At 42.1% G+C, this 27101-nt stretch overlaps 1 long non-coding RNA gene and 1 pseudogene across 1 annotated transcript in view; one reads left to right on the forward strand and one right to left on the reverse strand.

The window, feature by feature from the left end:
* LOC108507170 overlaps positions 1-13046 on the reverse strand; it is a 29510-nt gene extending 16464 nt beyond the window's left edge. The window contains exon 1 of the long non-coding RNA XR_001878014.1: positions 12894-13046. This is a non-coding gene — a long non-coding RNA (uncharacterized LOC108507170). The remainder of the gene's footprint in view (positions 1-12893) is intronic.
* A 678-nt stretch (positions 13047-13724) lies between these two features.
* LOC108507172 lies at positions 13725-26822 on the forward strand (annotated as a pseudogene).
* The last annotated feature ends 279 nt before the right edge of the window (positions 26823-27101 follow it).

Raw genomic sequence — 27101 nt, forward strand, 5'->3', positions numbered from 1 at the left:
GAATGACATTGACAATGATGCACTTGAGGGACTCGTGCAAACGTCTCTTCCAGCTTAGAGCTGCCATGTCAAGGCTTGCACCAGACAGCTCAAACACGGTGTGTGCAGTGTGTTACAATTCAGCTCCTACAAGATCAAGATAGGCACAGGGACAACCTGGCCTCCAGGAAACCCTTGCAGACACAGTACCTCAGACAAAGCAGAATTTTCCAAGATCCATCAAGGTGTTCAAAAAAGAAAACAAAAAGTGATAAAAAATCCAGGTCTGCTTCCCTGTCTAGGTGTGCAGAACACAAGCAGCACAAGGTTTATGGATCCTGTCTCAGGAAACCACCACCTCTCAGCAAAGAAGTTGCACAACATTCCCCAGTCCCAACCAAGTGACAGATGTGAGTCAGTGCTAATCCCCCCTTCCAGGAAAGGCAGAGACAGAGACAGAGCTGCTCTGGCTGGGACCAGGTTTCACTCAAAGACAAGATGAAGCATAAAAACTGCTGCTTGACTTGACCTTCACAGCTCTTCTTTGAGTCTCTTCCCGGCAGGCTTAGGTCAAAGCTGAGTTGCAGGTTCTGGAAGGCACTTTCCCAGTTAGTGCTGGATTGCTCTCACACAGCAGTGCATACTGAAGAGCCCAACCCCGTTCCTACAAGCACAGTTTCCGGAGACTGAAAAGCTGGAGAAGGTGCTCTCAAAAGTTCCTTACAAAGAGATATTAGAGGAGCATTAAGGTATGATCCTGTTACATTAGCAAAGCAGGAGAGTTTTATCATACGGAAAAAAGGGCAGATATTAAGATGCTTATGCTTTAACAGATGAAAAATGGAAAAAAAATACGCTGATCCCAAACAATCTCCAATATAGCAAATAGAAAAGCAAAATACATTATGTGTGGCCTAACAGCTGCAGTACTTTGAGCTGCCAAAGCCAAAACTTATAGAATATTCCTTTTGCTGATTGAAATCTGTAAGACACTTCAACATCTGTTAGAACAAGATGTTTGTTTACCACATTCCTCTACAAAATGGAACGATGTTTCTTACCTAATGTACTGAAGAATTTTTAGATGAAAGAGGGATGTTTATGAGATCCATGCAGGATGTAATTGAAAGAATATTTCCGGATAAAGATACCATATGTTTTGTATTTCTATCAAACCTATAAATATCTCTGTAACAGTTTGGGGCCATAAATATCATGACTGGGAAGAGTTTTATGCATTTGCTTAAGGCTTTTATTACTTTCAATTATCAGTTTGCTAACAGCATCTCATTTTCCTCCCACTACATAGCAGTATTCCCAAGGATAAATTCTGAGCCGTCAATAAGGTCACTGGAATGTGCACAGAACTGAGCAGTGCTGGGGCACAGACAGCAGTTCCTCCCCCACCCCAAAGGCCACGTGCTCTCGACAGTGTGTGACCTGCAGGATTTATTTGCTGCCTCGGTTGCAAGGTATGATGGGGAAAGCCTTAGAAATGCAAACCTCCAGGAAGTCCCAGCTGCACAGCAGAGCTGTGTAATGTGATTCTTCCTCACAGCACATTAGCAGGAGTAGTGGAATGTAAGTGCACAGAAAGAAATCTAAGCTCCTAGAGAGACAGAAATTATGGTACCTTACAATTGACCACATAAGAAACTCTTACTGGCTTTATAAACAAAATAATAAAATAAGAAACATCAGTGCTTTCTAAATCCTACCATTGGAAGAATTTTTTCCTGGGTGAACGGGAGAAACTGCCAGTGTCTTAGGGGAGGTGTCATTGTCACTATTTTTTCCCCCACTGTATTATGGTAGTACAAGAGCTCTGTTTGCCCTTGTTTCAAGAAAAACTAATTTACTATCAGTCTTGTTAAAATCTGATTTGTGCACTACTTTTCCATTCCCTCAGAAAGATATACTCCTAAGAAAAATGAACCTTTTCAGCCTCTGCTTATTGCTTTTTCAGCTTAACTTACACAACAGTTTTATTCCACTGATGTTTCATGTAGTTAAAAAATTGGAGGATGTCTCTGCACAATTAATACAAGCCTTGCAATTCACATGTGCAATGTTCCGTGGTGCCAATAATGTTATTCAGATGCATGAACATTAAAATGGGGTTTAAAAGTTGAAGAATTCAACAATATGCATCCACCCCACACAGAAGCTATTGAAGGCAGCTGAAAGAGTGCACAGTTGTGTGCTTCTCTGAATTCTTTCTCATGCCACTGTCATTTGAAGGCTTTGAAGCCCTGCTGATCTCTCCATTTTGCACACAGATCACTACATGCCCCAGACCTTTACCAGGTGAAAGCCAAGAGCATTTTGTGGCACTTGCCCAGCTGGGAGCTTTGAGGGATATCAGTAACTCCACCAATCAGAAAGACAATATGCTGTTCCCAAACAATGCCATAATCAGACTTTTACAACTTTCTTTAAGCTATAAAGATGAAAAAAAAGGTAGGAAAAAATTATTTCTGGAATTGAAGCCCAAATTCAAATTCTTCAGCCAGATTCAATGGCAAGTGAGGAATTTAAATAGGATTCAGAGTTCAAGAATAAAATTCTCTGAGCCTGTGGCCCACAGCACCAGCTTAAGTCTTCAGAAACTCAGTACTGAATATACAAGTTCATTTCCCAGAGAGTGCAAAACTATATGCTGCTTTTTTTTTTCTTTTTACTTTTTGTAATAATGCATTTATTTTAGGTAACAGTATAGCAATATAGCAGGGATAAAGAAATTTATACATGTGGGTGTTCCTGATACAACAGCTATTCAACAACCAATTGTTACAGACAAACCCTACCACCACTGCTCAGACAAAACAGCAGCTTGTAAGTGGCTCTTGATTTCCTACTGCTCAAAGTACCTACTGATCATGAGGACACCATATTTTCACCTCACCAATTTAAGGAGATTTTTATCAAGTATTTGGTCCTATTGGAACAGAGCTCCCACCCAGTCTGAGCTCTGCAGGGTGAAGATGTCAGTGCCAAGCAATAACCAGGATCCTAGTCCATCTTTCTAGAGTCCATAGGAGCCATCAAATCAGACAAATGCCATCAAATCAGACAAAAGACTGATTCAAAAAGGACTTCAAAGTCCCTCCAAGGGAGAAATAACATCTGGTTTAGGGCAGAATTCTTCTCACTGATTAGCAAGAGATTTACAGTTACTGCATAAAAAGCAGGAAAAACCCTTTGGAATAGTGATTTTCCAGGACAGTCAAAGTTTCCTAGGGAAAAAAAAAAACCTGACTAAACTGACCTAATGGTAGAATATTACAATTCAGCCAAGATCTCCCTGGGACACAGGGGCAGCTGACTCCCTGAGCCTTCTGACTCACAGCTTCCAAGGGATGAGAAAATCCACATGGCCTAGGAAACAGTGCCATTATCAGAGGAGTGTGAGGCAATTCCCACAGCCCTCACGTGAGCCAGGACAGACCAAATCACAGTGATCTGTGTAAACCAGCACTTGGAGCACGGAGCCAAGGACAACAGCCATGCAAAGGGGGAGGGAGAGAGGCAAGAAGTGCAACTGGGCTGTGCTCTATCGTGTTAGCTGCAAACTATTGTGCTGCAGGCCCAGGTGGAGGCGTGGACAGAACTGACTTAATGGGAAAACTTCAAGGGACCAAAGTCAGCACAGATGGCTGGATGTGCACAGGTTAGAAAACAGGCTCTCCACAGACCCTGGGCTCCAGTTATGCTGTTCCTCTCGGACTCTTTCCATAGCTGAAGACACTTCTGGAAATATCTGCAGCAGCAGCGAAGCAATGGGCTTTTCCCATTTTCTAACTGTTCACTTCCCGTGCCTGCTGCACCAAAACCACCTGGAGACTGTTTGCTCTCCCAGGACTGAATGACACCAACATGGATGCTCACAAAAGCCCCCAAAATGAGGTGCTTCTGACATTTTCCCAGTGGCCTGAACCAAACTGCAGAGTTATGAACACCCCATGTTACAGCCCCGCTGCCTCACAATTGGATTTCAGGGCACTGGGAACCACCAACCCCAGCTAGATACATTGTGGACATGTGTGCAGCAGCTGCCCTAGCTAAATATCACTCCACTCAACACTTCCCTGCACAAGGCTGTGCACAGGCTAAACCCAGCAGGATGTCTTCAGTTCACAGACAATTCTGGAGAGGAAACGAGCCCTGGACACCTACAGCCAGGCAGAGCTCACACAAAGGGTAAAGTCTAAGGCAGCTTCGAGCCACTGGTCTGATTTCCTGTATTTTGGTTTCCCAGACACAGTATTAAAGAACAGTTTTTATATTCTGTCTTACATAAATCCCAGCTCAAGGAATTAGTCTTTTGAAGTAGGCTGTTTCAGTGCAATATTTCAGGACATTTTCTCTCAATGTTAGATCTACTTCATGTTATTCATCTGCCATATTTTTTTCCAGTGTATTTTGAAAGCTTTTTTCCCCCATCAGTTCTTGTAAGTCCGTGCTTTAGGACATCTTGAGCTCTGGGACAGCACACAGTTGGCTTAGCCTGACTTTGTAGCAGTAGTGTTGTACTCAGAAATCTAGAGCAGAACCAGGTAGGTTGAAGGTGAACTGCAGAGAACTCAAACAATCACTTCCAAAATGAAGGAGGAGGAGCCAGTGAGAAGGTTACAGATTACCTGACAGATATGGACATCTGGACCTCAGAATAAGGAGTCTCAATACACAGCTGCCATTCAGAAAAGAGTGCTCCTGTGCTGTTTGCCAGGCTAATGGACAGAACTTTTTGCATGCCTTGTTTCAATAAGAGGATTGATTTTCTGAGAGTGCTTTGGTATCATGTGACTACAATCTATTAGAATAGTTCCTCCTTCATTTTTACTGACTCCCTCACATCCGTCCTTAGACAATAACACTGGAGAGAAGCCAAACAGGAAATAGGATTTCTAGATTTGCCAAATTATCATTTGATTAGCTTGGGTATGGAGGAAAACCACTAGTGTTGTTTTTCTTGCTTAAACTTGTTCCACAGTTGATACACAAAAACTTGCACACCCTTTAAAATAGGTTCAAAACTGCCTGCAAGAGAAGAATGGTTGTTTCCCAGAGGCATTCTTTGTGTTAAATCCGAAGGGCTCACATTTTCCAGAATATTATTTCTATTCATCACAGTGCAAGACTTGACACTGCAATGACTCAGTATTGCAATTGCCTTGGTGTGACATGCTCCAGCACCCATTATTATATTCTGATCTGTTATGCCAGGTTAAGAATCTGGAAGCTTGTTCCTGTAAAAACAGCTGGATAAAGATTCAACCTAATGGCTATTTGCTGCAATTAGACTGGAGATGGAGTGGGCCTAGAAAATTTTGTGGCCTGAGACAGAAACGTGGTCTTGAGAATTGTTTTGAATCAACGTTGCACAGCAGTTTGGGCTTCAATGTGCATGGCTTCAAAAATTTCTCCTTTAAGAATAGTATTTATGGAAGTTACAAAAGCACTATCCCAACAGCACAGTTTCCAAGTACATCACTGATCCCCTTGCAAGAGTTTTGCAGAACTAGTTTACTCCGATAAAGAGCTCGATGAAATAACTCCTAATAGGTTAAAAAACTTGAGCATAAAACTTAAAACATACTGAATTTAGAACATACTTTTCTATTTCTTTGCCTTCTGTCTGTGGATTGAGAAGCTTCATGAAAGCAGAGAAGATTTTTTAGTAGAGTTTATCTGCCTTCTAACCACCTCCTGGAACAGCCATCAGTTGTACACTACAGCACAGTAATTACACAGGGAGGACAGTGGTCAGCAGATGGTCAGGACCGTAAAAGAACAACCAGAAGTTCTATAACTGTTTGAAAAAAAATTGCTTTCTGTAATTACAGTGCTGTAAATAAAAAACGAAGTTCATCTATTCCCATTTAAATCTGGGGCTCCTTATACAACCTTTTTTAGTGCAGTATAGTATTACTTTTTAATGGCCAATACCTCTCACTGCCTCTAGTGAAGACACTGTTCCAGTACTGCATATAAATTTAGGATGGCATATAAGAGGTACTACCCAACTCAGCTTCAGCTCTAAAAGTTTGGATTGACTGACAAGTGAAACTTGCCTTTGACCCATTTTTAACTAAGATTTTCTCAGCACCAAATGCTTTCACATAGGATGTCATTAGGCCCAGGAAGTTCATCACTGCTTCATTTCAGAAAAGCTTAGCTAGAAGTGTTCTAATTAAGAAACCCTTCCAGAAGTCTAACTGCAAACATCCCAGGAAACAGAAGGGCCTGACCCAGGATAGCAGGGGACAGGAAAGCAGCCTGGTTCTGCTGTTCCCAGTATCAGAAACATGACCCTGCTGTAGCTCTGTCCTTGTACAAACATACCCACCAAGGAATAGAGTCAGACTGTGCCAGTGGCAGCCACTCACCCTTCCCAGAAAGAGCAGGTTGCCAGTACAAATAAAGGACTGAGCTGCTGCTGGGAACACTGTTGTACTGAAGCTTTTCTGCTCACCACACACACGTTTTTCACTTCTACAGAACATGTCATAGTCTCAAGACCCTTACTAATTTCAGTGTCCCTTGAAGATCGCGATTCACTGTGTGAGAAATGATGGGACGAACGAAGACAAAATTTGAAATATAAAAGTTAGAGAAAAGACAAACGGAAGTTCCACCCTGAATTAAAGGGAAGATGACCCAGCACTGAGCAAGGAGATGAGGGAGGGTTTAATTGCCAGTCCTTACAACAGCTCTAAAGTCCTCTGTGAAAGGCAGTAACGACACTGAGCACTACCATATCATGTTCTTCACTTCCAAGGTCCAAATCTTGGAGAAATCCTAAGCAAACACTAGGAAGACAGACTAATAGCAAATACATTCTAAAATGCATGTTTTACAGGTTTCAAATTGCATAAAAGCATTTTGCTAGAACGTTTTTACAGCTTATTAGGTGTTCAAGGCAAAAGCAAGAAATGGTTGTAAATTTAAGCATTGTTCTTACTTTGGAGATGGAAACACACCTTCACGTGCCTGGAACCCAGAACCAACAGAAGAATATCTGTAAATATGGGGGGTTTTTTCACATCATAATGCAAAACTCAGCACTTTAGGCCTAAAATTACCAATTGCCAAATCCTGGGAGAGGTGATAAGAGGAGCCATGCCTCAGACAACACTGTGTCTCATTCAACAGTGTGAGTGGCCTTAAGAGACTCCCCTTGTTGCTGCTGAAGAAAAAACCATAATAGTGTCTCCTCAATAACTGGGGGTCACCAACAGTGGGGGATTCAGCACTGACTCCTGAATGTGCAAGCTGAAGAGTTTTTGAGAAGGGGTCAGTGAGAAGTTTTAAATGATTGCTTGATAATCACAGTCCCAGCTCCATCTATCCCATGAACGTCACAGGGGAGTCGAGCCAGGCATGAGCACCACAGGGACTGATGGAGTCGAGCACGGAGAGCTGAGGATGTTTGCCTTGCTTTGCAACACACCAATGGATCTGAAAGTGTTATTTCATCTATTAAGCAGCTGGCTGGGTGCAAAGGAGAATAGATTCTCTCTTTTCTTGGATGGCACTATACCTCCCACTTCAGTGATTCATTCCCCTCAGCCTTGAGAGAAGCAGCTTCTTTCCTGGCTCATAAACACATTTGTGAAGTATCTGGCAACACTGGTGATCTCTGCTCAGAATCCCTTCCCTTATCCTGCTTCCTCCTCAACTCAAACAGGCTCCTAAAAATATCAGTAGCCAACCATAAATATTCTTATCATTGTTTATAACTTTGTTGGGGAAAAAAATTTTAAATCCTTAAAAGATTTGTGAAAAGGTCACACATTTAAACTGCATCTGTTGAAGAGCTTTCCATGTTCCTGCCAGGTAATATGGAAAGTCCAGGAATTCAATGGTACAAATATGTCACTGATGCCTGAGAAAAAACTCAGACACAAGATTTTCACCACAGATTACAGGAAAGTAGTACTATTTCTTGAAATTCAGATGCTAGACTGAAAGTGTTTGTAAATGGCATATTTACATGCTTGATGCTAAAATAAGAACTAACCCAAATGTCTGCATTTTTAATGAAAAAACATGATTGACCCAGTTTTTAATCAACAGTCTGGTTGAAATCTCCATGTTTTTCAAAAAACATTGTGCTTTCTGAAGTTGTTTAAATTTACATTCAACGTACTTGGTTATTTTTTCTCCCTTTTTTTGCAGTTTTCCTTTCCACTGTTTTCTTTTACTAGGAACTGGATGATATCATAAATGCAAAAAAAAAAAAACTAAACAAAATTTCAACGTGAAACTCACTGGAAAGATTTATCAAAGATTTTGAAAAAAAATGGTTTATAACTACTTTTATGAGTTAATTTAAAATGTTAAAATGCACACACACTATATATAGTAAAGAACGTATGGTTAAAGGTACTTCATTCTCATTGGTCAAACAGGGACCAGCAGAAAACAAGAAGGTACTTCTCCTAGGAAAGCAATTTCAACAAGGGATTATAATTTCTGAGATAAAGGAATTGCTAAGTATAGAGGTTTTTCCAAGTTCTTCAGGACAAATGCCATGATTACAAAAAAAAGGCACTCTCTAATGATAGATTATGTTGTGACCTTAGTGACTGTCAACATTAAGATAACTGAGGTTTGCTTTCAAGTCAACATTCAACCCACTGAAATGACAGGTTCTGTATATTCCTAATCAAACACAGCTCCTGCCCTGACCTTTGTGAGGTGTGAATGTTCTGCTTTCTGTTAATCAACCTGCTAATTATACTTAGTCCCAAACAGAAATGTTCAAGTACCACAAGACTGCTGTTCTAAGAGAAAAACAAATCTAAATAGGCCCATGGAAGCCTGAATTAGTGGCATCTATAGTCAACCTTCACCTATAGAACACATGGACAGGCAGCAAAGCCAAACACTTCAGTATAAATATGTACTTTGTATATTTAATTGGTACAACTTTGGTGTTTTTGCCCTAGATGCCCACGTTAGGAGATCAGGAACTGATTGCATGGTTGAGCACAAAGTGCAGCCCATATTGAGAGAGATGCTTCTTGCAGTCCCCTGATGAATGCCTTTCCAGAGAGGAAAATAGGGCACTGTTCCCTTCAAGCAGACTGTGTTTATAGTGCATGAAATTAAAGCACAGGCAAGCCACATCCCATCATTTCCCAGCAGTCCTGGCTAACTGGGGAGGTCCCAGTTGACTGGAGGTCAGCAAACGTGATGCCCACCTACAAGAAGGGTCGGAAGGACCCAGGGAACCACAGGGCTGTCGGCCTGACACTGGTGCTGGGGAAGGTCATGGAGCAGATCATCCTGGGTGCATCATGCAGCACGTACAGGACAAAAGGGGATCAGGCCCAGACAGCACAGCTCGTGAAAGGCACATCCTGCTCGACCAACCTGATCTCCTTCCATGACAAATCAACCCATTGTAGTGGATGAGGAAAAGGCTGTGGGTGTGTCTGCCTGGACTTCAGCAAAGCCTCTGATAGTGTCTCCCACAGCATTCCCCTGGAGAATGGGAGTGGCAGCCCATGGCTTGCACGGGACCGCCCTTCACTGGGTAAAAACCTGTCTGGGTGGCTGGGCCCAGACAGTGGGGACTGGAGTGACACCAGCTGGGCTGGTCACCAGTGAGATACCCCAGGGCTCAGTGCTGGGGCCAATTCTGTGGTAACATCTTCATCCGTGATCCAGGCAAGGAGATCAAGGGCACTCAGTTTGCAGATGACATCAAGCTGGGTGGGAGTGTTGATCTGCTGGAGGGCAGGAAGACTCTGCAGAGGGATCTGGACAGGCTGGATCCATGGGTCCAAGGTCAGTGGTATGAGGTTCAACAAGGTGAAGTGCTGGGTCCTGCACTTGGGTCACAACAACCCCACACAGTGTTACAGCCTGGGGGCAGAGTGGTTTTTCCAATCTAAATGATTCCATGATTATCCTTTCTTCATCTGGAAATTTTCTCAGCTACCAGAGGAACTATATAGCCAAAGTTGTGTAATGGCATGATCTGTTCTTACCTCGTTAAATTTAAAATACAGATATATTTAAAATATTTGCTGTTCTGGCAGTTGCTTGTTATGATTTAAATGACCACCTGTCTTCTGCTGTTCTTGAGGTTGCAGGTTTCTAGCTGTGTGACACGCACCTACCTGGAGCCCAATTCCAAAGAAACAAGGGTCTGCTTTTGCCACCTTTGCACAGGCAGTGTTTACCTTGTGTGCTGCAACGGGATTGATGGGACAGGTTGACACACAGTGAAGGTTTGCTTGAATTGGACTCTAATGCAACTTAACATGAATGAAAATCAGAGCAGTCACAGCTGGATTTCTGTTCATGCCTCATTCAACACTAGTCAAGCACAAACTGCAGTTGGCTTTTATGTAGGCTATAAAAAATTCAAATTGTTTTTGTACTGTGACTTCACCATACTGAATTTTTAATACTTATAGACAAACTTTAGGTAAACAATCATAGAAGATACTTTAATTTTCTATGACTGTTCAAGAATGGGAGGTGTTCTTGCCACTCCACAAGTATGTTTCTGAAAAATTAATCAAAATGTTTGTGACTAAACTACACTTTGAATTTAATATATTTATCAATATTAGTTTTGCAAGATGTTTATGCACTTCATTTGAAATATTAAAAGCTGAATTTGTTGGGTTGGAAAAATCTCAAATATATATTTTATATATTGCAATTTCAGGTTTTTAATATATTTCCATTTGCCTTTCTTACTATAAAAAAAGTGCAGAGACTCTTCTGACATTCTACAAAGGGCAGTCAGTGTGATCAAATATAATGATAAAACATAAATCTTATTTTAAATATTTGACTTCAACTTTCTGACTTCTGAGATCCAGAAAGACATAACATTACTGGCTTGGATACACTATACCTAATTTTATGGCTTCACCATTGTAAAGTCATAGTATCTCCCAAGGACACAGGGTTTTCAGATGCACTGAAAATATCAGTGCTACAACTTTTTTTATGTTCAACAGATTGTAAATTTGCTAAGATTAACTACTGGCACTCATAATAAACTTTGCTATCAGCGTATGACAAATTAGACTTATAAATTAAATATTGAATCAACTCAAGTTCTTCTGCAGATCAGAGTAAACTGTTCAGGTATTTAGGCATCTGCAGAGTTCCCCTCTTTGCTCTGAAGTTGTCTCCTGGAACTAGAGAATGCAGACATACCTTTTGGATAGGCAGATTTTTAGAATAAAAAGAAGTTTTGCACAGTCCATTAAACACAAAACTGCATTAGTAAAAAGCTCTTTTTAAATATCCACATCAAGCAGAAAGAGGAGCTGGCTTAGACTGTCATTATTGCCTGGCATCTTCAAGAAAGAAATGTGAAAAGCTGCTCAAGGCTCTCAGTTTGCCTCTATTCCTCCCTCACACCGTCTGCGGTGGCACAGGGTGCCTGAGCCAAAGCTCCCGTCAGGCTGTGTCCCTTCACTTCAGCTGGCTTTGACTCGTGCTCCTAAGGAGGGGATGACACCTGCCTGTAAAGAGCTCTCAGTCACAACACCCTGCAAAGGCAGTTCAGCAGCCCCCTAAGGGCTGCAGGGAGGACTGGCCGCCAGCTTTCACACAACAGGCCAAACACACCCAGAGTTTGACTGCAAAGAGGGCAAGGATGGGTTTCTAGATCTTAAATTATGCTTGCCCTGTAAGCAAAGAGCAACAGGCTGTTATCACACAAACAGCTGGGGAACCCATCAGCTCCTCAGCAGTTCTGATCTGCAAGGCAAGTGCACCTGGTTGGGAACTTGATGCCTGGTTTAAATCACAAAATGGTCTCCTACTTCAGTAAAATATTTACTTACTTTGGAGTGCTCTACTGCAGAGCACACTTTACCTGGGAAATTCAGGTTGCAGCCACCTCACCTGGACAGCAAACAGCCTCCTTTCATCTCGGTGATGTAAGTTTGCCTTGAATATCTTGCTCTTAAATCTGAACTTGTTTCTATAAACTAGCAACTCCTGAATTTGATGGAGCAGCTCATCTAATGCTAGGCTATCTCAGAACCAGAACTTTGAAGCACTTAGCTTTTTTCAGCAGCTGAGCATCATTCAGACATTGCTTCTTCAGCTCATTCTCAGGCTGTCCCTGGGAGTGAGCTGTCTGCTGGGAGTGGCATCCCACTAATATCTTCCACCTATAACTATTATTTTGCTTTCTTGGATGCTGTGGTTCTTGATTGCCACTTCACCCTCACTGGACACATCTGCTACAGTCCAAGAAAAGTATGCTGCAAATGTCCACTATTTTCACAGATATTGGCCCTGTACAGATCTGCAAAAATAACTTTATCCTAAAGTCGTTTCAAGCTTTCCAGGCCCTCCTTGCTTGTGTCTTAGACTGAGGTTTTTCTATCCCTAAAACATTTTGACCACAGTATGTGAACAAAGCATCTAAATCAAAGTACAGATCCCTTCAGCTGTCCTAAAACCTTGTATTCTTCTGAGGCCATCCTGTTCAGGCAGCCGTGGACAATGAGTTCCTTTTAATTCAGTGGATAGCTTTAGCATATTAATGTTTATGAATATAAATATGTTAAATTAACACCTGCTTGGATTGTCCATTAGCTGCCTCCAAAGATGAAGCGTGACAAGGTTCCTCTCAGCTCACAGCTGACTGAAAGCACAGCAACCATTTGTTGTACTTGGCTTATAAAAATCAGCATTCACAGTCTGCACGATTTCATTAAGCGGCACAGCAGGGTGATGAAGTTCAAGCAGCACAAAAGAAAGGAGCATCCTCCCTTGTAAAATAGCTTTGTTGGCATCCTAGAGTCTGATTCAGATATTAGGTATTTTTAAAAAAGTTACCTTTTATGCTTTTGGTACAGTATCATGCAGCCAGGTAAGATCTGTAAAGCTGAGAACAGAACAAGGAGTTATTTACGACTCACAACAATTGGCAAGCTGATCACTGCTTTGTACTTTTCTTGTCCAATGTCCCAAAGATGGAGGTTGAGCTGGATGCTGCACTGGTAGCTGAGAAGTCAATTGTTGACAGCCTTGCCTAGAAGGTCTCTCAAAGGAAGCACCATTATAATAACACGTCAGCTAAAAAAAAAATAAAATTAAAAACTTGCTTTAAAATATTCTAAAGTCTCCTTACGCAGTTGCTTTCTCATAAAATACTAATATCATTTTAGCAGATGGTTACAGCTGTTAAAGGCTGAGTTGATTATATAATCAAAATATTCAATTCTGCTTGAACATTATCCAGAGAAGTCATTGGCTCTCATGCAAGATCTCAATGCACCCCTAAAAAAGGAAAGATTTGGACCTTAATTCCTGTTCTTGCTATTTTATTTTATGGTGTTATTTTCATACCAGTCACATTCAAACACCAATGAATTTCTGCACTGCAGGTCTACATTGTTTGTAGGGGTGGTGGGAAGCTCTCAGGCCATCAAGTGAGCTCAATATTAATCACACAGTTCATGCCATAAAGCTGTGTGACATGGACTTCAAACACTTTGACAGACAGCACTCGTTTTGTAGCTAATCACAGACCTGGTGCCCTCTTGCTTCAAGGCTGAAAACGTGATTAAGTCAAAATTGTTTCAGTACATTCAGTACATGCAGCTCTTCCAATCTCCTGCACAACTACCAGCTACTTCAGCCATTGATCTGCACGTGGGATATTTGATGCCTGAGGCAGACAAGGTAAATTACATGCACAGCACAATCTTTTTTTTATGGTTTTGGGTTTAAAGCCCTACATACAGAACATGGGGCAGAAGGTCCTGAAATGCTATGCTTGTCCCTGTGGGAAACTAGAGAAGCTGGAGGAGATTGCTTTGTAAGGCAGAAGCTTATCTGGTCGTTTGAAGGGTCTAGAGGGGACTACTAAGCATCCCTGAACGGGGATACCCTTAGAAAGTAGGTAAATTCACCACTGCACCAAACCTCTTCAGTGTTTACTTTACATATAAGCCAAAGGATCCAGTCACAATTCCTTTATTTTCTTCTCCAAAAAGGCATTTTCAGGTTGGCACTATGGGGTGAAAGCTGGATAGCTTTTTCTCTAACTTTAAGATAAACAGCAGACGGGTGGTACTTGCAGGTCCCCTGATCTGACACCTGCACTCCACAAAGCCAGCATCTGACAGCTCACCTGCTCCACAGCCACCCAGCTTCAGGTGAAACAGGTTGGAACTCCTGGTGTTCTGTGCATCTAAGGCAGCTCCCAAAACAGGAAGAAAGCTCATCCACATTAGAATGCCTTAGCAAAATCTACCTTGGATTTGGTTCTACAGGAATGAGTTACTCATTGCAGTAATATCTTAATTTTTTCAGGTATAACACTCTGCCCCTACATTTGCACTTTTTTTTTTTTTGCTTAGATATGCCAGAAGCCCTGGAAACCAGACCTTTACTGGAGCAGATAATTCCCTTGCATAATCTAGTATCCATCTCCACAAGGCTGCTCTTCCACATCCCAGCTGTGCTCGGCAAGCCGGGGAGGAAACAGCTGATGAATAATGAATGGCTGTCAGAGCTTCCCAATAAGTGCACTGCTTGAGGGAGATGAGGGGAGATAAACCTGCACTCCTGCACATCCTCTCAAACACCACGTATTCAGCACTTTGGCCCACGCAGTTTTCTCAGCCCATACACAGGTACTTAGGGAGGATTCACGGAAGGGCACGGTGAGGGCAGTGGGGGGTCTTTCAGAGTGACAAAGTCAGACGTCTGTAGAGGTCATTTGAGGCCCCATCTTCGAAGAAACAAACTAAAGCACTTAGTTGCATTCAGAGAAGAGGAGGCACAACACCATCTTCCTACATGAGAAGTAGCTGTAAGCCACTTAGAAGCTCAGGGTCCCGAACATAACTTGTTTTCAGAACTACAAATAGTTCCAAGATTTAAGGATCCAGCCAGTGGGTCTCCTTTAATCTCTTAGTTTATTTAGAATACTCCTAAAGTGACTTTCAACACACCATTTAATATGGTTAACGTGGATCAGTTTTGATATGTAGCAACCTCAATCATTAACAGTTTTTGAACATCAGCCTTCTGAGGTTTGGAGAGCAGCTGCTATCCAGACTGAAATCTACCTTTATTTCCAGGAACTCTTTTCTACAGTTCACCTTGTCCATTACTCCTCTAAGCCCACTTACATACTGCAAATCTCACTTTGCTATCTCTTCCTAGCTGCCAATTTTCTCTGCAATGGATGCATTTCTTTCCTCCCTATAACAGTCCTTATCTCTTATCCCCTCCCAAGGGACATCTTAAGTTCTTCCTAATCTTCCATCGTTATTCTCACTCACATATTTATTCTTTTCCAAAAACCTCCTTCCAGTGAAAGCAATATTATGGAGATCTATCTTCACACTGCCCCCTTGAAACATGTCTGTTCACATTTTGTTCTACTGATGTGTTTTCTGCTAATTGGTTTTACATAGATTGTGAAGGGAAATGGCACATTTACCAGGAATACAGTGATTTCTCTGGATAGCAAACTAATACAAATAATCAAAGAACCTCCCAGAAAAAGTACTATTATTCCCAAGCATATATAGGTGTGTTTAGGCATTGAAAAATTAAGTGAATAATTAATGTCCTACAACATGACATTTTTTTGTCTTGAAATGTGTCCTTCCTTGAAAGCAACCATTTGCTCTCACAGATCAACGCTTCTGAAGATAAATATGGGTTCCAACCCAAAACATATTTGTACAGCCTTAAAGCTCAACACAAACTTTTAACACCAAGTTTGGATCATGCAGTTTGTTCTGACCAGCTAATTAGAGTACACTTTTTGAGGAAATACGACTTGGTAATAGAGTGCAGCACGGTACCCAGACCAAATCCAAGGCAGCTATTGCCGTCCAGAGATTTATCAAATCTAACTGTCTATTGAAGCTGCTCTAGTTCAGATTTTCTGCTTAAAATCCTATTACGGCCTCGAGTGTTTATTTGGCTTCAGCAACACTCATGCTTAAGAAAATCCAGTCTCAGACTGTTTGCACCTTCTTTTGTTTTTAATCAGAAAATGTTGAGAGGCTGAAGTGACTCTCTTGTTCCAACAGTGCTTCATGAATTGTTACATGTCTAGGAAGGCTGACAAAGAACACTAGACAGTCTGTGAATTTAAGAGGGATCCAACAGCAATGACAGCACGTTCAGATTTTGGGAGAACTTGTCTCACTTGCTAAAAAGGGCACTGCCCTCCATTTGCAAGCACAGTCCATAGATCTCTACTTAAAACTTTCATTAAAGACCCAGATATTCTAGTAGTTTTCTTTCCAAGTTCACCTTGATTCACATCATTCAAATCTGCCTCCTGTCTCCCTTCCCCAGCCTTGTGTCTGCACAAGCCTGAGCTGTCATGGCAATGTTACAGGTTCAGCCTCCCTGTGTTTGCTGCCCACAGATGATTTTCTCCACCCTACAACAGGAGCTACCCCCTGCACTAGCAGCTGCAGGAATTAATTTAGGCTCTTGTAAGACTCTGGAAGCACTCAGGCAATCCAACATATGCCAGTCTGAGGCTTAGGATGTTACATTACTCTGATTCTCTTATGTAGAAACTATCAACATTTCCCCACCTTTCTCTGGCTTAGGTAAAGAGGATTTGCTTACTGCTCCTACTTCAGGGTAGAGAATACTATGGGAAAAATGTGTCCTTTGTGTGGCCCAAGGCGGGCATGTTTTCAGTTCAATGTTTTGGAAATTATTTCCCAATTTCATTATTTAAAAATACAGCATTCCTTTGGAAACGAAGTGTCTTGTTTTTCCAACAACACGTGGGAGAACAGCCCTGAAGATCTTACACGGCTCAGTGGACACAAGGATACACGTCTTGACCACAATCTCTGGTACACTTAAGCATAAAACCATGACTGAACCCTCACACGGGGCATTACAACCCTGCTTCCCACTTAACAAACTGAGCTTGTCTGGGTGGTTCTCCCAGTGTCAACATTTAAGGGGTTTCTGTCAGTTAACAGCTGGGATATCACATAGAAATTGCAGAAAAATCCAAAGGCTGCCATCACAGCTACCACAAATATCAGTCACTACTGACTGGACTCAAAAGCCAGTGACAAAAAATTGCATTTTAATCCCTCACCCCCAAGCTGCCCAGCTCTTCATTAAAAGCAAGGTAAAAAGACCAGTCAGACTGACACATCTGTGTGTGGTATTCCTCAGCCTGACTTTCCTTTTGACTGTGCTGTTCCTGCACACGCCTCATTTCATGCTAGAGTGCAGTACTATTACTTTTCCTTTTAATTTCCTGATTTTAGGAAAGTGTCCTTCCGTTCCTTGCCATCAGATGAACTCGTTCTTTTTTTTATCCCCAGTAGCTAATTTTTAATTTGTCATTTCTTCTTGCAGCTGTGTTTTGGGTTAGTTATATGGTATCACCTGACAACAAAAATTACTTTTTTTCTGTGCTATTTTACCTCCAAACTACAATTTTATTTTTTTTGCAGAAAACTGAAAAATGAGTGACAGGTAACAGTAATAGATTCTAAACCAGCCAGGACAAAGCCAAATAAACACAGCTATTTATGACAACCATTTGCTTCTCGTACACCCTGGAAAAGCAGCTGTGCTCCTATTTCCAATTCTATACTAACTTCCATTTATAAATTATGGGTAGAGGGAACAGGTATTGCCTGGCCCTACCACAACGTACGAAGAAATAGAAAAACTGACTGATAAAATCCCATCAAATCAAAGTGTTTCCACCCCAGACACAAATTACATTGGAAAAGCCTCAACCAAGCCGGCCGTGTGTTCCCCTTTATCAAGAGGTGAGAATCTGCCCCTCAAACAGTGATGTGCAGCATCCTCTGTCTCGGGACACCCCCACACAGGAAGGTGCTGGCACCCCGCACTGCCAGTGTTCCCATATCATCTGTTCAACTCAGGGCAGAGCATTCAGCACGAAAATAGAATTAACTGGCACATGGACAAAGTTCAGCATTACAGGTTTAACAATTCAAACAGAAATAACGTCTTATACACTAAAAGGAGTTCTAGAGCTGATATTTAAAATACCAGGTAGGGTGACTTCAAAGAATCAGGTCATAATTTAAAAATGCCTATACGAGTACCTTAATAAATTCCAGTGAAATGAAAAGCAGTTTAAGCATATTACAAACACAAGTAGCAGAGGTTAAAGGTGGTGTGCAGAGAAGGACTAAGTGGTTATAAGCCATGACTAAACTACTCTGACTAAAATAGCTGCTTTAAATGTAAGTAATAAGTGCATTTTAAAATCTATTTTAGTTAAACACATTGAAATGAGTGTCCATAAATCATAAAAAGTGTCTTGTTGGGTGACGTGGACACGAATTAGCCCAGTCCAAGGGGTGGGCATCACCACTTTGCAACGCCTGGCTAGAGAAACTGGTTCCCCAGAAGTGCTTTCTCCTATGTATTTGCTGTGATTTCCATGGCATGTCCCAGGAGAGGCTGTGCTACAGGAATCTGAACTATGGATTCTTCCTCCAGAAAAATCAGAATGGGGGAACGAACTTCTTCTTGAGCATACAAAGAGACTACAGAACTCCTGAAAACAAAGACTGAATTTAAGCTGTGTGACACAAAACCAGGACTGTAAGAAGCAGAGAGAACTCCCTACAACAGGACCACACCCACCTCAGCAAGGGCTCAATTTACTGCACCCCTAATTCCCCCAGGGTTTGTGGGTAGCATCTGCCATAATTTTGTCTACCAAGACAGAGAGAACAATTCCCACCTCTGAAGCACATTTCTGGCTGCAGGCAGCTTGGGCAGGATGGCTGCAGCTACATCTAGAAAGCCCTCACAACCAGGATCTAGGAGTACTGCTGTTTAGGCAAACAAAGACTCTAATGGAGCCCTGATTACAGAAACTGAGGATTAGAAAGACTCTGGTCATGCTTGAGCTGGGGCTGGTCCCCGGGCTGCACAAAGCGTTCCTTTGATCCTTGGGGCAGCACATTTGCCTTTCAGCCGGGGCCTCATTTCAGCCAGACCTTTGACATCCCACAACAGCCAGCAACTCGGGGAGGAGGAATTCGAGAAGCTTCAGGACTCATTAGCAAAGTCTCATGCCTACTCATGAGGGGGCCTCACCAGCTTAAGTGCTGCCCTAGGGAATGTCTGCTGCAGTCACAGATATGGGTAATATAAAGATATCAAAGTTAAATTTAGACACAGTTGATACCAGGGTACTTAGTTTAGCCACAAGAGCGCAAGGCTCAGCATGAACTGACTCTCCTAGCAGGCCTGTGGGTTAGGCTTTTATTAGCAGATCTTATGCTCTCCTAAAATACACCTCCTCAATTCTTCCAATACACTGTGTGGGAAGAATATGCCTCACAGTAACTCCACTGTTAAGTGGATTTGTATGCATACCTCCCACACGACTTGAACATTCAGAGAATTTCTCACCACACCCTGTCCTAGATAGATATATATATATATTGCTGCATTACCTCAATCTCTGTTTCAGTCTTCTCTTTCTCTGAGGCTGTGCTAAATTAGGGTTATACAGTGCTGTCACCTTAACCCCTGCACTGACCAAGAAAAAAGGGAGTGGGTTCAGCGGTGGTATCATGAGAAATCCAACACCACAACGGTGGCTTTGAAATCCTCCACAAGGCAGCCAAGGTTAAACGACGCACAGTAAAACAACTGGAATATCCAAGTCATGGGAAAATAACTGTCACCAGCTAGGATCAACAGAATTCCCCATTTGCTGTGGCTCGGGCACCTGTGAAAATGGCTTCCTTGAGACACACATTTAAAGGGGAGCAGAGAGGAATTTTTTTGCTCTTTGTATATAAACGTAATGCATTCCTTTAGCAAACCAATCATGTAGATTGCAAAGGTTTTCTCTATTTGGAACACTGAGCTTACTATTACAGTTCTGGATCCTTGGTTTTGGTAGCATGTATGCTGCCAATACACATCTGGCACATAAACTGCAGATGAATGTTCACAGATGGCAGAAAATACCTCAGCAAATGGTTTGCCCAGATATAGATGTGGATGAAATTACTCAGAGTGCACTGCTGGCAAAGTTTTGCAAGTATCTGAAGCTGTACATGAAATTACTCTGCAAATATCTTGAAGGCTAATGGCTTTCAATGCTTAAAGAAACCTGCAACAGCAGTTGATCACTGCCTGGATTAAATTTGCATGACTTTAGAAATCTAATATCTAGACACATTATGAAATTTAAAGACAGACTCCTGAAGGAAAAGTGTCCACAACTTACATGCTTTTTCTTGCCATTGCACATGCACTTACCAGAATTACAGGGACAAGCTGAGTGAACAGTTTCTGTTCAAATGCCCAAAGGTGTCTCTGCATTTCACTGCTGTACACAAGTTGTACACACCTTACATTACAGTGCAGTTTTGAACAGTGTGTCCCAAACGTTTAGCCACACTTAAAAATAAGGCAACTATGTTAACACTAATTAAATATTTTCACCTGTGCTAACGTGAAATGGATGAGGAAAGCTGAAAGCATGTGGCTAAAACTAGATGTAAACATCAGTACCTTTATCAAAGAATAATGCTTTGGTTTTCCTGTTCACCATATGCTGTACACCCTTGATTTCTTCTGTTCCTTCATTTCTCACAAGATTAAAATAATTTTATTTTAAATATAAACCCTATTAAATTAACTCTCCACTATACAGTGTCCCTAATCAAAATACACTGACATTCCAAAAAAACCCAAACCAAAAAAACCCCCACCAGGCACAGTGGGAGAGCTGTGCCTGAGTTTCCAGGACTTTATCCTTAATGAAAAGCCTTACTCAAAGGGTGGTTCATTCTTGAGGAGAAATGGCATAACTCCCATCTGGTTGCCATGCTGCAGCAATTTGGCAGAAGGGATAACAGATGCTGGGACTCCAAACTGCTCCCACACTCTTTTCCCTGTCTCTAAAGGGAGTTGCACAGAGTCATCACTAAACTGTTAATGGGTGCAAGATGTGTATTTCTGCAACACTGAAGACTGTGAGCATGTGCAGGAAGTGAGGGTGGTGAGGCTTTTACAGCTAAAGAAACCACTTAAAATTCTGTTAGTATTCAACTAATGTGTATTTTCCTTCCTTCTCTCGCCAGTAAGCCATCTGCCTTCCCTCTCATCCTCTCAATGTGGCCATGAAATGGTTTGAAACTCGGAACAGATTCCCAAGGCCTGCAGAGTGAACCATAATTGTTCCTGTGCACTACTGATCCCCTGGGAAAGATTCCCATCAGACATGGTGCAAACCTGGCTAAATCACAGCTCAGAGAAATCAAGCAGCTTCCCCCTCCAGGCACAGCCAGGCCGTGTGTGAGCTGAGACACAAGTGGGGGCACTTCTCAGCCACATCTTCACTGGGCATCGTAACCTACACTCGGGCTTTTCTACTGCACCCTCTCATTGCTGCCCAGCCCTGAGCAGAGGCTCACACTGGAGACGTGGACAGGAGGGTTTCCCAGACCTGTGTAAAAGATGAAGAAGGACTGGGGAAGGAACACAGCCGAGCTTAAAATCTGCCTGCCAGGGAACAGGTAGAACACTTGAACTATACAAGATGTTGTTACCTGGATTTATGAAGGTAAAGTAAGTTAAAATCATTGATTCACCATCCACAAAGAAGTTTCAGAGGATACTCTGTGAACAGTGTCCAATTATGTTTTGCAAGAAAGAAAATCACTCAAGGGTCTACTTGGTCAGTCTCATGCAAATGAGAATTGCACCAAACTCGAAACCAACAATTTTAAGGAGATCTAATGAGGCATCTAAATAAAAAAATTATTTAAGTGGGAGGGAAACTTGATGGAATCCTTCAAACTACAGACTATTTAAATTTAAATTCATCTGGCACAAAAATAAGTGTTCCCTATGTAGAGCAATCCCATATGAATGTCCCATGCATTTTGGGTTTAAGGACAACACTGAATAGAAGCAATTCACTGAGGTGTGGGTAAACTCTTGCTTCCAGTAACAATGACTCCTCCAAATCAAAGTCCTATGTCCTAGGATAAAGTCACCCAAAACACTTTCTCCAAGTTGTATTAAAAATCACAGTAAATTCAGTTATCATTTCTGAGTACAAGAAGAAAAAAAAACCTCAGCTGTTCAGACACAGAAGGGAATAATGGCATGAGTATGGGGAATTTTTAGCATTAAGGTGGTTCATTCCCTTAAAGCAAATTAGAAATTAGGATTGGATAGAAAAAAAATGGGTTTTTTTCATTCATTATGCCAAATGTTCAGCAAAAGCTGATGTAAGGTGCATGTTGGCTGAACCACATACAGCATCTTTTGGACAGATCTGACCTATACAGCTGCTTCCCTAGGCAAGAATAAATGTAGTATTGTCCTGAAAACAGTGACAAGCTGTAGTTAAACTCAGTTCCCCTTGGTGATAAAATTAATGGTGGATTTCCTCCATTTTCCTCAGGATTTGTCTGTGATGCTTCTACTGCTATAACAAGAAAAAGAGAGAGTTCTTCCAGAAGTGATTTCCACTTGAGTCATGCCTACAATAAGCTTATGCACTTAAGGGTTCCTCAAGTTGCAACCAGGGAACGACACAGTTAAAGCACTCACAGCACATGTAATGCAGTTGCTCACCCGTGCTGCCTCCTCCCCAGTGTGGGGTGTAATTCAGGCTCTGCTCTGTGTTCTCAGCAACCAGATGGCAGCAAAGAATCCTGCAGGACTCGGTGCTATTTCAGTCTGGGGAATTGCATTTTTATTCCATGAACTCTGCTTCCTTGGCTCCAGCTCAGACAGTCCTGGCTCTTACGTGCTTTCCAGTGCAGAGCACTTTGGGTGACCTCCCTGAAAAGCAGCGCTGCCTCCCTGAGCCCCAGCTGTTGGGAGGGGCTTTTCTCAGGAGAGTCTACGCTGGGACAAACCCAGTCCACTGATTTGGTGGTGCCACTGTTGTGGATATCAGGAAGATGGTAAAACTTCCCAGGCACCACCTTGTTAAGTGGCAAAGCTCTGCACAACCCAGGAACTGCCTCAGTACCACTGTTCAACTGCCAGTCTGGGCTTCCTGGGAGGCCAGTTCTGGAGAAAGGCTGAAAACTTCAGCAGGGACAACATGCTGGGATGTGGTGCAGCTTCTCTGCCAAAAAGCCTCTTGCTGTTTTCCACCAGCATTTCAACAATACAATACTCTTCCCACAGATACCAGTCACCAATATTTTCAATAAATATCTGATATTACAGCCAAAACTACCACATTACTGCTTTGCTTCATTTCTGTGAGTGAACACAACTCTCATTCCATAATGCTCCAATTATTAGTAGAACAAGAGTTTTGTGTGTGCAAAGCTGAAGATGAAAATTCATCCTCCGAGACATGAGACAACTATAGCTGATTTCTCCTGTGCAACTAGCATTCTAATTCTTGCATTACAAGCTGATAATAAAGCCAATACTTCAACAGATGAACAACACCATCTCAAGTCAGCACAGACATCATCTTTTCAGCCAGAAGCCCATCTTGAGATTTTTAATATTTTACTGAATTATTAGAAAACTGTAACATTTCCCAATGCCTACATGCTTCTAACATGCTTTGAACTTAAGAACCCATTAGTGTATAAAGAAAAAGTCCAGTTCTATTCCCCAGATATCCCAGGCTGTCTGAAAATCTTAGTCACAGAAAAGACATTCTGTCCAGGAGCAAATGACGTATTGCATTTCTTTGAAAGCAGCACATAATCAGATTCTCCTCAGCAGCTGCAAATCCATTTCTGCTGAAACAACCAACTTTCTCTCCAGATTTTTTCACTATGAATTTCCCAAGAGATGAGTAGATTCACTGGTACCCTGACTCTTTGTAAAACAGCAGGAAAAACTTGACCAGTTAATTACGTTGGCTGCTCTGTACTGCTATAACCTGGTCCAAATGAGGAGATGCAGTCAGATTCCCCAGGAGTCAAAAGTATCCATGTCCAGGTTAACCCCTCATAATCCTCCAAGTATTACTCTCTGGCTTGCCCAAGCTCCTCCTTACAAACCTGTGCCAAAAGCAGGGAGGCTTGGAAATGCCATCCACTACCTCCATCAAATCACGTCGACAGATTTAGCCACTGACATCTGCCAGTATCACATTTGAAGTGCTGCTACTTAATTACCTACTGCTCCAAACATTAAGCTTGAAATGAAGAAACTTAAAAAAAAAAGATGTTAATGGACATTGCAAAGGGATCTATCCCATTAGGTCACTTCTTCCACTGCAGTACTCCTGCAAAAGAGCATTTAGAAATCCAGTCCTAGAGAATACCCGGACCACTGAAGGAACCCTGCAAGAAATACCTCACAGCATAACATGTGGAAAAGGTGTCCTGTCAGGACAGCTGGGAAGACAAATCTGGCGATTTGTCTTGGCTCAATAATTAACAGTGAGAACTGAGATGGAGCCCGACAGTCCTTCCCAGCTTTTACCAGGAAGGTTTTTATCCAGGAGGCATACAGGAGTCCTTGAGTGTACTCAGTTCTCTCAGTGTGATCCAGAGGGAAGGGCAGAAGCTTGTGGAAGTTTCCACAGGGTTTGCAGAGACTCTTCTGTTTGGGCTGGTTGGGAGGAGGGCATGCATGGAGTGATCTCCTTATGGAAATGCAGTGAAAACAACCACTGGTTAAAGACTGGGATTCCTGAAGTATTCCACAATCCAGAACATCTTCAAGGGAGCTAAATACTATCCTCTTCCCATTCTAATGTGATCTTTCTACTAAGGGAGGGGAACCTGACCACGCTAAATCATACATGCCATATACACACATGCATCTATATACACTCCCAAAATCCCAAGATATTTTGTGCACAAAGCTTTCCAGCACTATTGGTGCATTTACATGTATAAATTGACAATAACACATTTGGAATACTCAAAATTAAGGTATTAAATCCTGATTTACTTGTTTAACAGGTAAGATTCCAGTGTATTAGCCACTCTACTGCACAGTTTGACTGTACCTTTTCTTTCCCATTCCTGAAAATCTGTATTGTTACGGGTTTTCACTACACTATCAATACTCTTTCCTGTGCCTGTAGGTCTCACCATGAAACACTTCCCATCAATTTTGCTAACCTCTTCATTATAGCACCATTTCCAAATTCAAAGTTAGGAGTACAAACATAGGTCTAAACTACTTTCTTTCTGGATGGCAAAAAATGAGGGCTTGGAAAATATGAAGGGAATACAGAAGATGGAGAAAAATGGAAAATGAGTTCCAGAGAATGCATCATTTTCCAAAGTGGTTATTATATTTGTTCCACAAACAATATAGAGCTACCTCAGGGTTTGCCTTACGTGCATTGTTACATTACTTTATCACCAAGAGCGTTTGTGTCCTTTTATGAAATACTCAGGGAAAATTATATTGCTGCAGCCTGCAACTGGAAGCTATAAAACTTCCTAATGCAGGAAGGAATATTGCAGTTGTCTCGATAATTGTAACCTCAATTAGCATGTTAATACAGGTAACAGTGAGCCCAAAACTTGTTCAGTCTGAGGGAACTGTAAGCAAACTCTTGGGCTCTGTTCACAGCAGTGCTGCAGTGCAGCCTCAAGGTCACGCTACAAGGAAGAGCAACAGAATCATGAAGCACTGCAGCTCCTTGCAGCCCTGTTAGGAAAACGCTGTACCAAAGTTACTGTTTACAGTTGTATTTATTCTGTTTGCTTCCTGTCTTAATACCTGACATCACTGTATTAATTTTCAGCCCATAACTCCTGGAAACATCTCCTTGTTCACATATTTTCACAGAAATAACATTCTCTAGAACTATCACTCTTTTCAAAAAGTTGTTAAGTGTCAGTGCTGAAGGGAGATTTTGGGATATAAGAAACATCTAAAAGCAAATGAGCTCCAAATACATGAGACCTTTACACACAGCTACTAGTTAAAAAAAAACCTGTGAATCCAGACTTAATTTTTTGCTTTTCACAAATTTTGACATGTGGCTAAGGTGGTTTAGCAAGGGCTTCTCGGTATTCTGAATTTAGATTGCAAGGCCAAGACGCAAACATTAATGGCATCACCCACAGCCAAGTGCAATCTTCCCACCTGAATCTTCCTGAGCTGCCAGCTGGCTCTAGCATTTTTTACCATCTCTTGGATTTAGAGCTCCCATATTGTATTTCTACGCCCAAGGCTCAGGCCCAGCAGGCAGAAGGGTGCCCTGGCAGCAGTGGCACAGTGCATGTGGGGTGTGCTGTGCCCACGGCTCCCACGGCTCAGCACCACCACCAGAACTTCTCCACCACTGCTTTGTGCAGCAACACAACAGGAAAATACTGGCCAGAACTTGGAGGAGGATCAGAGTCAGAGCCTAAATGAGCAGAAGGCTGAAATCAGCTCTGCTGAACAACTGTTAGCTGAAGAAAAGACTAAACTGGAAGAACAACTAAGGAAGTCACTGACAAGTACAAAAGCGTGCCTTGGCAAATGTGGAAAACGTGAGGCAAAGAAGCCAGAAACTGGTAGAAGAGGCAAAGTTATATGGGATCCAGAGCCTCTGTAAGGACTTACTAGAAGTTGCAGACATACTGGAGAGAGCAACAGAAAGTGTTCCAAAGGAAGAAATTAAGGATGATAATCCTCATTCGAACATCTTATATGAAGGTCTTGTTATGACAGAAGTACAGATTCAGCAAGTGTTTAAAAAACATGGCCTGCTCAGACCGGTTCCTGTCAGAGCCAGGTCCGATCCCTATGAACACAAAGCATTGTTCCACACTGCCATGGAAGGGAAGGAGCCTGGCACTACTGCATTAGTACCCAAGACTGGCTAGGAGCTGCACGGGCGTACCCTGTGGCCTGCCTTGGTGGGTGCTGGGAAAGACCCTTAGCTGCTCAGAGAATTTAAAATGCCCTACAACTATTAAACAGCTGGATGGTTTTTGTCTCACACCATGCTTTCCTCGTTCCTCTGCTCCCAGAGAGGTTTAAATGGGGTTTTTTGGGTTTTTTGTTGTTGTTGGTTGGTTGGTTTTTTTTAAATATTGAGACTGGATGTGGCACGTAGGGCCATGGTCTAGTAATCACGACAGTAGTGGATCAAGGGTTGGACTTGATGATCTCAGAGGTCCTTTCCAACTCGGCTGATTCTATGATTATATGATAGCCAA

This window comes from Lepidothrix coronata, unplaced genomic scaffold (genome assembly GCF_001604755.1).
Source record: "Lepidothrix coronata isolate B3197 unplaced genomic scaffold, Lepidothrix_coronata-1.0 Scaffold243, whole genome shotgun sequence".
NCBI classification, from domain to species: domain Eukaryota; kingdom Metazoa; phylum Chordata; class Aves; order Passeriformes; family Pipridae; genus Lepidothrix; species Lepidothrix coronata.